Source organism: Giraffa tippelskirchi, chromosome 11 (assembly GCF_054371585.1).
Source record: "Giraffa tippelskirchi isolate mGirTip1 chromosome 11, T2T-mGirTip1v1.2.pri, whole genome shotgun sequence".
Taxonomy (NCBI): Eukaryota; Metazoa; Chordata; class Mammalia; order Artiodactyla; family Giraffidae; genus Giraffa; species Giraffa tippelskirchi.
The window spans coordinates 54,647,442-54,660,773 of record NC_137285.1 but is presented as its reverse complement, the minus strand read 5'-3'; the positions used below and the strand labels follow the sequence as shown (position 1 = coordinate 54,660,773).

General features: G+C 39.4%; 1 long non-coding RNA gene and 1 pseudogene across 2 annotated transcripts in view; both read left to right on the top strand.

Annotated features, from left to right (window-relative positions):
* Positions 1 to 1,538: 1,538 nt before the first annotated feature.
* LOC145526999 (uncharacterized) overlaps positions 1,539 to 13,332 on the top strand; it is a 109,121-nt gene continuing 97,327 nt past the window's right edge. The window contains exon 1 of the long non-coding RNA XR_014069391.1: positions 1,539 to 2,484. This is a non-coding gene — a long non-coding RNA (uncharacterized LOC145526999). The remainder of the gene's footprint in view (positions 2,485 to 13,332) is intronic.
* On the top strand, positions 4,485 to 8,645 carry LOC145525341 (protein SET pseudogene; annotated as a pseudogene). Its single transcript, XR_014068121.1, has one exon. The product of XR_014068121.1 is annotated as a protein SET pseudogene (transcript).

The window sequence follows — 13,332 nt, the reverse complement described above, 5'->3', positions numbered from 1 at the left end:
TGGGGCAATTTGAGTTGGCTCAAATGTAGTCAGATAACACCGTTTTTAAAAAAAAAAACATTGTCCAAGGCAAACAAAACTCATTTATTGGCTTGGCCAAAAACAGGCTGCCATTTGTGACTTCTGCTTTTCTCCCTGTCTTCAGGTTTGATCTCATCCGTTCTTATAAGTTATAGCTTATATGCCTATAGCTTACAAATTAGATATGTCTTGATAGCCATTGGTGCTAGATGATCCTGCTTGGGTAGCTTTTAAGGATACCTCTTAGGCTCTCCACTGCTTTTCTTCTTGCTTGGACAAGGTGTTGATTCAAGTAGCATTGATCTGGACGAAGACAAAGTGGCGGAGAGGAAGGACCTTGAGTTCACCTCCTCTCATAAGCACACCCAAATCACAACTAACTGCAGAACAACCATCAGTAAAGACCAGAACCTACCAAAAAAGATGTTCTAAAGACAAGAAACCACAATGAGATGGTAGGAGGGGCGCACTAGCGATAAAATCAAACCCCATACCCCCCAGGTGGGTGACCCACGAACTGGAGAATAAGTACATGACAGAAGTGCTCTTTTAGGAGGGAGAATTCTGAGCCCCACTTCAGGCTCCCCAGCCTGTTGTAGTTGTTCAGTTGCTAAGTCATGTCTGACTCTTTGGGATCCCACGGACTGCAGCTTGCCAGGCTTCCCTGTCCTTCACTATCTCCAGAGTTTGCTCAAACTCATGTCCATTGAGTCAGTGATGCCATTCAACCTTCTATGTTGCCCCCTTCTCCTGCCCTCAATCTTTCCCAGCATCAGGGTCTTTTCCAGTGAGTTGGCTCTTAACATCAGGTGGCCAAAGTGTTGGAACCTCAGCTTAGGCATCAGTCCTTTCAATGAATATTCAGGGTTGATGTCCTTTAAAGTTGGCTGGTTTGATCTCCTTGCCATCCATGGGACTCTCAAGAGTCTTCTCCAACACCACAATTCAAAAGCATCAATTCTTTGGTGCTCAGCCTTCTTTATGGTCCAACTCTCACATCTCTACATGACTACTGGAAAAACCATAGCCTTGACTATTCTGACCTTTGTCAGCAAAGTGATGTCACTGCTTGCTAATATGCTGCTAGATTTGTCATGACTTTCCTTCCGAGCAGCAAGTGTCCTTTAATTTCATGGCTGCAGTCACCGTCCACAGTGATTTTGGAGCCCAAGAAAATATAATATGCCAACGTTTTCTGCATTAGGAGTAGGAGTCCCCGAATCATTTGACTCTGAAGATCAGTGGGGCTTGATTGCAGAAGCTCCACAGGACTGGAGGAAGCAGAGACTCCACTCTTGGAGGGTGCACACAAGGTCTTGCATGCAGTGGGACTCAGGGTAAAAGCAGTGACCTCATAGGAGCCTGGGTCACACCTACCTGCTGGTCTTTGAGCATCTGTGGGGGGAACAGTAGGGGCAGCTATGGCTCCCTCAGGTGTCATAAAAGCTGTTGGCAGACATATCAGGGAGTGTTCATCTGCATGAACTATTGCTGGAGGCAGATGTTTTGCTTGTGTCATTAGCACCAAGACTTAGCCCCACTCAACAACCTATAGGCTTCAGTGCTGGAGCACCTCATGCCAAACAACTAAAAGGATGGGAACACAGCTCCACCCATCTGCAGATAGGATGCCTAAAGACTTTCTGAGCCTATAGCCACCTGTAGACATTTGAGGCCCTGTCCTTTAGAGAGATAAGACCCAGCTCCATCCACCCATGTGCAGGCACCAACCCTCCCACCATAAAGCTTTCACAAGTGCCTCGACCAGCCTCACCCACCAGGGGGCAGACACCAGAAGCATTAAAACTATGCTCCTGCAGCCTGTGAAACTGAATCCACAAACAGGTCAGAACCTACTCCGGGACGAGCTGGTCCCTGGTCTTTGGGTGCTGAGAAGGGAGTGTACTGCTGGGACACATAGGACATTCCCTACAGAGGGCCACTTCTTCATGAGAAACATGACTAACATACTACATATGTAAACATATAAATAGAAATTTAAGCAAAGTGAGATGGCAAAGGAACATGTTCCAGACAAAGGAACAAGATAAAACCCCAGAAGAACAAATAAGTGAAGTGATGATAGGCAACCTGCCTGAGAGAGGGTTCAGAGTAATGATTGTAAAAATGATCCAAGAACTCAGGGAAAGAATGAATGCACAGGGTAAGCAGTTACACGGAGTTTTAAACAAAGAGTTAGAAATTATAAACAGCAAGCAAACAGAGTAGAAGAATCCAATAACTGAAATGAAGTAGCACTGCTCTGTGTGGGGCTGGTCTGCAAGAAGCATGTGCAGGATGTCAATCACACGGAATGGAGACCCACCTGCATTTGCAATCCCTGTGACAGAGTATCGCCCTCAACCCCTAGCTTTGGCTCACAGGACTTGGCTGGCAAGGACACCACTTTTGCTCCAAGTACTGAGAAAAGACTGCTGATTCTTTAAGCAACTTTTGACCAAGGTATGATTTTCTAAGATGACTTCAACATTTCATGGTTAGAACATATGTATAACCTTCAGTTTCCTATTATATACTGCCCTTCTCCCATAAACTCTTCAAATTCCTCAGAAGTGGCAAGAGTACTGGAGTGGGGTGCCATTGCCTTCTCCGGGAAGTTATAGTCACTAAGTCCCAAATCTTCACCATTTTTGTGAGCTCTAGTCTCCCTAAATTTCTCTAAATGTTGACATTTTGTTGCAGTGGCTTGCCTATGAATGAGCATTTTGTTGCAGTGACTTGTCTATGAGTGCCTGTGAATGGTGGAGCAATATGTTTGTGCTACCTCAGTAAACTCATCCCAGAGAACTTTTCAAACATTACAGTCAGAGTAGTTGCTCCATCAATGGATATACTTAAACAGTTTTCTCTTAAAATAAGTTTTTGTTAAATTTACTATTGACACTAATGAAGATTCCATGAGTGTATGAATAGGTACTCGATAATAAATATTGGTTGAATGACTACTGAGAATATACATTCTCTAGAATACATATATATATATATATATATAGAGAGAGAGAGAGAGAGCAAGAGAGAAGGTGCCTATGCACTGATGCACACATTCATACACATGAATCACTGTATGTTTAATTTATTGAAAATGATCTAGCAAGTACCATAACCTGAGTTATGTAGAAACACCTGTGCTTTCATCCATCTATAAATCAAACTCCAATGCTGCATAATACACTTTAATTATTTCTTAAAACTTTAGCATTTTTCTATGTGACAAAGGAATATACCTTTGTTTGTTGCCATATTGTTATACATATATTATTTTGCCATTTTAATACAAGGGAAAGAAAAAATGAGGAGAATCCAATTGTTTGCGGCTTTTTGTATTTTGTTATTGAATCGGAAATCTCAAAAGAGGCTTCTAAACATGTATCAGCAAGGTTAATAAGTTTTTTTCAAAATAAGAGATTGGGTATAGCATGACTTTAAGCTGCTAAATTGAAGTAACCTAAATTAAATTAATATAATATAATATAGAAGCTTATCTCCAGCTCATTTTACAGTTACTTAAGTATTTTGTTAATTATGATATGTTCACATTCTTATTAACATTGTTATATATGTATATATAATGTATATGTATATATAAATATATATAGTGAGGTTCCTTATTATAAGTGGATATAAATATGCATTTTAAATAAACGTACTTTCTTTGAGAATTTTTAATCTGCTTCTTATCAGAAGTAATTTAATAGTCTTTTTTTTTAAGCCTCAGACTGTGACTGATAGAGTTAAAAATATGAGACACTTCAACTCTGGTCTTTTCTTCTTACTGGCTTGTGCTCGAATTATTAGTATTGTTTTTCAGTTTGTGACATTTTGGTAGGAATCCTTTTAAGCCGCCTGTTCATTTTATGAGATTAAGTTTCATGACAATGGTTAAATCTATGAGAAGGGAACACATGGAGAGAGAGACGTTGTAATACACTGAGTGCATGAGGACTTCAGTGGTCGAGAAGGCTGTGGGCTGTTCACCAGGATCCTTTTTCCTCTTCCTGGGCTGATAACCAGGTACATTTCCCACCCCACTCCTCCCTTTTGTGGTTAGACGTGGCTATGAGTCCAAGTTCTAGCCAAAGAAAGGGGAGCTGAAACAATATGTGCCTCTTCTAGGCTGGGACCATGAAATACATTCACAGGGCTGATTCTCCATATCCCGTCCTTCTTCGGGCTGGGAGAGATGCAGATGGCCATGCTGACCCTGAGTAGAAGTTGGCAGAGTTTCATTAACCTGAGTGCCTGAGTGACTTGAGCTACTCTGCTGATCTGATCACCAGAATGACTCCCTGAGCTAAAAATAAACCTCTTTTGTGCCAAGCCATGGCATGTTTGGTCCATAATTACTGCAGCCCAGCCTTCCTGAACTGAGGCGACCGGTGTCACACCCTCTGCACTGTGGAAGCCTCAGCTTCCTTCAGGAAGACTCACAAGCCCCAGGTGCTAGGGGATCCTCTGTCTATATCTGTACCAAGTTGACAATAGCTAGTGTCTTTTTCATTTTAACTGTTGGCGAGGCTTACTTTCTTATTTTTTAGATAAAAAGTCAATAGAACTAAAAGTTCTAATATTTCTTCCTGCATCCTGGGCTATGTTGCAGTTAACTTAGCAACTATTACATTAACAAACTACAGTCTGTGGGTTTCGCATTTCTTCACTGGGTCAACCTTGTAATTGCTTTAAGATGACAATGTAAGTAGGAGTTTGGTGTTGTTAAGATGCATTATTCTGTAAGAAGAGGGAAAGAGATCTGACTCTTATTCTCCTGGCAACAGAAATAAGAACAGCATGAAATGTGACTTTCATTTGTTTTTCATTGTATATATGCCTTACATGGGATTTCATGATGGACCTTCCTTACTCCATAGATCCATCAGTTGTTAATTTCCCATGGGCAGAGAGTTTCAATGTTGCTACCATTTTCTTTTTTTACATTTTTTTTTAAAAGTGAATGATGGGAAATAGAGTTACATTTGAGTTCCGTTCCCATTTGGTGGGAGACTGGGCAACATGATCCAGCCCAGATCTGACTCTCTCTCACTGGGGTTAGCTTTTGCTTGTGAAAGAATGCTCTTCAGTGAGCTGTCCCCTGTCCTCCCACCCGTGGAATAAATCACAAATGCAGGAGAGAGCTGCAATCCAGTTGAGACACTGCCACTAAATAGCTTCATCCTATTTTCCTGGCCCCTTCCCCACCTGCCCATCTTCATTTTATATGAATCAATATTCAGCAAATCTATAACCACCCAAAGTAGACGGCACTTTTAAAATGAGCAGGGCAGGCTGAATCTCTACATCCTGGTTGACAGAATTAAAACTGATGAGAAAGTAAAACATTACTTCAAATGTTTGCTTAAGGATGGGGAAGTTGGGCCCAACCCCTTTGTATAGCCAAATGTTACATGGAGCATTGTAAAATCAAATTCTCACATCTTCTTGTCCTCCCATTAGATCACATTAAACTCTGGCAGCGAGGCCAGCCCGCCTTGGTGGTTTTCTGATTTGTGGTTTGCACTTGGCTCTCCTCGCAGGCTTTAAAAATGATTTTATTCTGTGAACAGTCAGTGATAGTCAGACTCTGGAGTAAACTTGCCTGGGCCAACATTTGCAGTAATAACATTTCACATTATCAAGAGTTTCCTGAAGGACTGAAAAGAATGAAAACAAAGAAGAGCTTTTCTGGTAGTGGTTGTTTTTCTTCAGATGCTGGTAACCTCCCGCGTGGAGAGGCTGTGAATTTAGGCTTTGAAAAGCTGTTCATAAGCATCTACAGTCTTGTGCCTTTAAGGTGAAACTGGAGAACTGGAACAGATTTGCATTTTCTTCTTCCTTGCCTTGTTGAATATGTAGCTGATTCTTCCTTCTTCTTTTCTTGAGTAGCTTTTCTGATTATCTCGTTTAGCCTTCTTGTGGCTGGGAGGTGGAAGGTGCTGGGCTGGGGAGAGGTTTCCCTGGGGGGCAAGGAAGGGAATGTTGAGGTTAGGTGAATCCATCGAAAAATTTCAAAGAAGGACCTTCTCAGAGCTCTTTTAGTGTTTTTCACCAAAAAATATGTATGCTGCTTGTATGATGAAATGAAAAACAATCTTTGGAGTAAAGCATGCAACTGGTTTCCTAGACCGTCTGATGATGACAGTCTAGATGAAAATGATGATTGTGATCATGATGATTCATTGATGAAAAATAACAAATAAATGAGCTTAAGAAATTTAAAATGAATGTCAGCTAGGTATACACTACCTTCAAGTGTTTAGAGATTCAATTTCTTTTATATTTAGTTTCTTTATTTTTTAAATTGTGGTAGAATATACATGGCATAAAATTTTCCATTTTACCATTTTTAAGGGCACCATCCAGTGGGATTCAGTGCATTCACATGGTCTGCAACCATTGCCACCATCCACCTCCAGGGCTATTTTTCATCTTATAAAGCCCTGTACCCATTAAACAATAACTCGTCATTCACCCATCCTCTCAGCCCCTGGCAAACACCATTCTTCTTTCTGTTTTTATGAATTTGACTATTCTAAATACCTCGGAGGAGTGGAATCATATAATATTCGTCCGTTTGTCACTGGCTTATTTCACTTAGTATAACGCCTTCAAGGCTCAGCCACGTTGTAACATGTGTCAGAATTTCTTTCTCTTTAAAGGCTGAATAATACTTCATTGTCTATAAAGGCCATGTTTTATTTATCTATTTATCCACCAATAGACACTTGGATTTATAGACTCAGTTTTTTCCAGCTAAGTTTGAATGGCAAGGCCAATCTTTTGGAGAGAAGTGAATAGTCATCCATATTATCTTAGTTTGAAATTCTTATAAGCCAAGCCGGGTGGTCAAAACTGTATCAGTTTACCAAATTGCATTTACCAAATGTCATAAGTAACCTCTTTCTCTCTTTAAAAAATAGTTATAGTCTTTTATTATTACACAGATACGTCACTGTAAAAAAATAGACCTAGAAAAATTTGAAGACAAATATAAAGGACACTTGAGAGTTCTCTGAGCTCGCAGTACCTCTCTCTTCCCCTGGGAGGATTCTTGGCTTTTTTTTCCCCCAGCATGGCCCCCAAACACCAGTCTTCTCTTCCACCCCAAGCGAAGAAACTGAAGAAAGCCAGGCCTACTCCTGCTTCCAGGCCAGACGAGGCATCTGCTTCTTCAAACTTGCCGAAGGAAGAAAAAGAACAGCAAGAAGCAATTGAACATATTGATGAAGTACAAAATGAAATAGACAGACTTAATGAACAAGCCAGTGAGGAGATTTTGAAAGTAGAACAGAAATATAACAAACTCCGCCAACCATTTTTTCAGAAGAGGTCAGAATTGATCGCCAAAATCCCAAATTTTTGGGTAACAACATTTGTTAACCATCCACAAGTGTCTGCACTGCTTGGGGAGGAGGATGAAGAGGCGCTGCATTATTTGACAAGAGTTGAAGTGACAGAATTTGAAGACATTAAATCAGGTTACAGAATAGATTTTTATTTTGATGAAAACCCTTACTTCGAAAATAAAATTCTCTCCAAAGAATTTCATCTGAATGAGAGTGGTGATCCATCTTCAAAGTCCACTGAAATCAAATGGAAATCTGGAAAGGATTTGACGAAACGATCAAGTCAAACACAGAATAAAGCCAGCAGGAAGAGACAGCATGAGGAACCAGAAAGCTTCTTCACCTGGTTTACTGATCATTCTGATGCAGGTGCAGATGAGTTAGGAGAGGTCATCAAAGATGATATTTGGCCAAATCCATTACAGTACTACTTGGTTCCTGACATGGATGATGAGGAAGGGGAAGGAGAAGAGGATGATGACGATGATGAAGAGGAAGAAGGATTGGAAGATATTGATGAAGAAGGGGATGAGGATGAAGGTGAAGAAGATGAAGATGATGATGAGGGGGAGGAAGGAGAGGAAGATGAAGGAGAAGATGACTAATGGAACAATGATGGATTCCAACCTTTTTTAATTTTCTCCAGTCCCTGGGAGCAAGTTGCAGTCTTTTTTTTTTTTTTTTTTTCCTCCTCTTGTGCTCAGTCGCCCTGTTTTTGAGGTCTCTTTTCTCCTTTATACCATGGTTCACAACTTATTGGGGGGGGAATACCTTGAGCAGAATTCAGTGGGAAAAGAATCTCTACCCCTTTCTGTTCCAAATTCATTTTTATCCCTTCCTGTCTCAACAAAAACTATGGAATCAACACCACCATGCTCTGTGGGAAAAAAAGAAAAACCTTCTGCTCCCTTAGCTCTGCTGGAAGCTGGAGGGTGCTAGGCCCCTGTGTAGTAGTGCATAGAATTCTAGCTTTTTTCCTCCTTTCTCTGTATATTGGGCTCAGAGATTACACTGTGTCTCTATGTGAATATGGACAGTTAGCATTTACCAACATGTATCTGTCTACTTTCTCTTGTTTAAAAAAAGAAAAAAAACTTAAAAAAATGGGGTTATAGAAGGTCAGCAAAGGGTGGGTTTGAGATGTTTGGGTGGGTTAAGTGGGCATTTTGACAGCATGGCTTCTCCTTTGGCATGTTTAATTGTGATGTTTAACGGACATCCTTGCAGTTTAAGATGACACTTTTAAAATAAATTCTCTCCTAATGATGACTTGAGCCCTGCCACTCGATGGGAGAATCAGCAGAACCTGTAGGATCTTATTTGCAATTGACATTCTCTATTGTAATTTTGTTCCTGTTTATTTTTAAATTTTTCTTTTTGTTTCACTGGAAAGGAAAGATGATGCTCAGTTTTAAACGTTAAAAGTGTACAAGTTGCTTTGTTACAATAAAACTAAATGTGTACACACAAAAAAAAAAAAAAAAGGACACTTGAGAATTGTAACCTGTTAATACTGTGAATATTTTGGGGGTTCGTGATATAAACAATGATATAAATCTAAATATAAGAACTGTAGATGTAAATATAAAGAAGGATTTTTGTAGTTTTGCAGAACTGGGAACGTGTTCACCTGCTTGAAAACTGCCTTCTTCAATTAGCAATATATTGGGAAAAAAAAATAAAGCTGTATTTTGGTAGCTTTTAAATATTTTAAAGTAGTAGGAAGGTAGATATTTTGAAGTAAAGGAGGTAGAAGGCCCTTCCTTCACAGGAACACTCAGAATACTAATTTATAAAAAATGGAAAGTTTCTAGTTGAAGTGGGCAATAGAATTCCAGAATTTTCCATCTCAGGACCAATAGTTCAGTGGTTTTTGAGGAACTCTTCAGAAACCCTAAGACTCTGTTATGGGTTAAATTGTATCCCTCCTCCCAAAGATGGTGAAGTCCACCCCCAGTGCCTGTAACCTGATTTGGAAACAGACTTCGCAAATGATCAAGTTAAGATGAGATCGTTAGGGTGGGCTCTAATCCAATATGACAGGTGTCCTTATGAAAAAGGGAGAAACTGGACACAAAAGCAGGGACAGACACATATACACAGATAGCACCACGTGGAGAGGAAGGCAGAGATAAGGGGGAGGCAGCTACAGGCCAGGGAACCCCAAAGATGGCCAGCAACACCAAAAGCTAGAAGAGAAGCATGGAAGAGAGTCTCCCTCCCAGCCCTCAGAAGGAACTAACGCTTGAGGCACCTTGATCTAGACTTGTTCCAGCCTATAGAACTGTGAGACGATACAGTTGTGTTGTTCTAAGCCCCCCGAGTTTTTGGCACTTTGCTGTGGCAGCCCTGGGAAGCTAATGCAGACTCCCAAAAGCATGATTTGAAAACCACTGCATCATGTATCGGAGAAGGAAATGGCAACCCACTCCAGTACTCTTGCCTGGAAACTCCCATGGACGGAGGAGCCTGGTAGGCTGAGTCCACGGGGTCGCTAAGGGTCGGACGTGACTGAGCGACTTCACTTTCACTTTTCATTTTCATGCATTGGAGAAGGAAATGGCAACCCACTCCAGTGTTCTTGCCTGGAGAATCCCGGGGACGGGGGAGCCTGGTGGGCTACCGTCTATGGGGTCGCCCAGAGTCGGACACGACTGAAGCGACTTAGCAGCAGCAGCAGCAGCAGCAGCACGTATGCGTGTGTGCTTCAGTCGTGTCTGATTCTTAGCGACCCTGTGGACTGTAGCCCGCCAGGCTCCCCTGTCCATGGGATTCTCCAGGCAAGAATGCTGGAGTGGGCTGCTGTTTCTTCCTCGGATCTTCCCGACCCAGGGACGAAACCCACGTCTCCAGCATTGGCAGGCGGATGCTGTACTGCTGAGCCAACTGGGAAGCCCCCTACTGCATTATACTATTATGTTACAAAGCCTACAAGTATTCCATTGTATGGAAGAGCATAATCTACTTAATCATTCCCTTATTAATGTACATGAATAGTGAGAGTGTCCCAATATTTTAAGGAATGTTGCTGTGACATCCTTTTCAGTAAATCTTTGCATATCTGCTGTGTTGTTTTCCTTGAAATAATTTACCAGAGGAGGAATTGTTGGATTTGAAATTTTGGTATTTTCTGTTAACACGCTTTCTGGAAAGCTCATAATAATTTATTCTCTGCCTGTAGTGTCAGAGGATACTTTGACAGAAAGTACCCAATATACATTTCTTCACATCCTTCCTGGGTATTGTTATTCTTTCTTTTTTAAAATCTGAATCTAATTTTTTTTTTTAATCAAAGTAATACATGCAGATACTTAAATAAGTGAATGAGTTTTAGGAGACTTACAACAAGACCCTACAGTCCTAGACACATCCCTCTTCACTGCTACTACACATCAGTGGCACCACCATCAATTCTTAATTCTTACAGCTTCATCTGGCTTTCACATTTATATTTCTAAATATAAACATATTTAGAAATATAAATATGTAAATATAAGTGTATTTCTAAACAACATGCTACTATTTTTTTTAAAGTTTTAGAAATTATCTACTATGGAAGATAAGGAATTAGCTTTTATATGTAAACAACTCTTCTTCTCGTCCTATTTTCCCAAACAGGTTCTAACACCATTTTGGTTAAATCAGTATTCAGACTTTACCTTTAACATTATTGTGACGATATATATTATTTGCCACTGAGTCATATAGTGTACTCTAATTCAATTAATTTTCTTAAATAACTCTCCCCCAAATTAATAGTTAACTAATTTTTTCTCTTTGCTTACTTTTCTAGATTCCTATTACTAATTCACATGAAAACTCTGCTGAAGAAGTCTCCATCTCTTCATAATACATGCTAATACTGTTCTATCAGTTACTTCTCTTCCTTTTTCTTGGAATTATCCTTCCTATAGCCGTTCAACCCCCTACCATTACTCTCTAGATCTGATGCACATCTGTCAGCCTGGATTTTTTTTCCACCAGATTTTTGGGGCTTTCCGTTGCCTTTTTCCCATGTTGAATCACCTGTTTCCTGGATCATATGTCTTCCTTGCGGTAGAATAGTTTCTACCGAAGCATTACAAGAGTGGTGGAACCTTTCACTTTAGTGAGAATGATCCTTATGATTCATCGAAGGCATTGTGTAGGTTTCTGGCAGTATCTTCTATCAAGTTGCTTAATACAACTTTTCTTATCAGGACAATCAGTAATTTTAGCAAAAGTCATTTCATATGTACTGAGAGAATGATATAATTTTTCTCTTTTAAGCTCTTAGTGTTGTGAATTACAGTAAGGGACAGGCTAATGTTAAACTATCCTAGAATTCCTGTGAAAAAGACTACTAGTCCATGATGTAATTCTCAATGTAGTGTCAAGTTAAATTTCCTAGTATTTTGTTTGGCATTCTTGCCTCTATTTGTCTTTGGGTTTCTTGTATTGTTTGTGGGTGGTTTTTCCCCCTCTATTTTTATCTGGTTATGATTCAGTGTTATGCTATATTTGTAGAATGAACTGAAAACTTTCCATCTCTTTTTATGTTCTTAAACAGTGTAAATAATACAGGAATAATCCGTTCTTTGCAGGTTTAGTACAATGTGCCCAGAAGATCATCTGGGCATTGTGCCCTTTTTAGGGTTTCTGTTACCTCTTAAATTTCTTTTGTGGTTATTGGTCTTTTCAGGATTTCAGTTCCTTTCTGAGTCAATTTTGATTACTCAGTTTTTCCTAAAGAATAATCAATTTCAACTAATTTTCAAATTTATTTGGTATAAATTTGTATTTGACTTGCTTATAATTAATATTTTTCCATATCTTTTCTTTCTCAGTCCTAAGATTATTATATATATTCCTTCTTCACCATGGTCATATTTGACAAATTCTGCTTATTTTATTGCTCTTTTAAAAGAACGCTTATAGGAAGAACTAGCTTTTCATTTGATTAGTCATCTACTTATTTTTGTTTACTACTTTCATGTTTATTAACATTTTTTAGCTTATTCAATTATTTGTTCCTCCTCTCTGTCTTTCTCTCTCTCTTTAGCTTGAATTGATTCTTAGTTCATTTAGTTACAGGATCTTCCTTCTACTCCAAAATGTAGATTTTGATTGCATTTGCATCATTTGTAGATTCTGCAAATGTATCAATGTAATTTATGCCAATGTCAGTATAAATGCTCTAATTTTTTTTTTATTTATCTGACTGTGCTGAGTCTTTGTTGCTGCACACGGGCTTTCTCTAGCTGCAGTGGGCAGGGGCTACTCTCTAGTTGTGGTGTGGGCTTCTCATTGTGGTGGCTGCTCTTGCTGTTGAGCCCAGGCTTTAGGGCTCGTGGGCTCAGCAGTTGTGCAGCCTGGGTTTAGTTGCTCCTCGGCATGTGGAATCTTCCCAGACCAGGGATTGAACCCATGTCCCTTGCGTTGGCAGGAGGATTCTTAACCACTGACCACCAGGGAAGTTCTAAATGTTCTTCATTACTTTTATCTTATTCCTATTTTTTTCTGATATTAATATTCCAGAATTATTTGTCTAGTACTTATCTTTTTAATTCTTTGCAGTAGATTTTTTCTGTGTCATTTTATTTTACACATACCTATTATAATCATTATATAGCTGGCTCCTACCTCCTGTCTCTTCGCTCTGAAGTTAGCTGTATTTTTTATTATGATTAATGATATGCTTGGATTTATTGTTTCTATTGTATTTACTATGCATTTTTTCTTTTCCTTTCTAATTTCCTGTCACTGTCTTCCAGCATCGAGTTTTGGAGGTGACAAAATGGATACTAATCCGATTCTTATTTTTTTTGTGAGCAACTCCTTACTCTACTCTTGATATTTTTAAGATTTTTTCTTTATGCTTGGAGTTCTGAAATTTCACCAGAATGTACTTAAGGCATTTTTTTCTTCATTACTTCTAAAACTTTAAAATCTTTGTGTTCATTACTTTGGATAA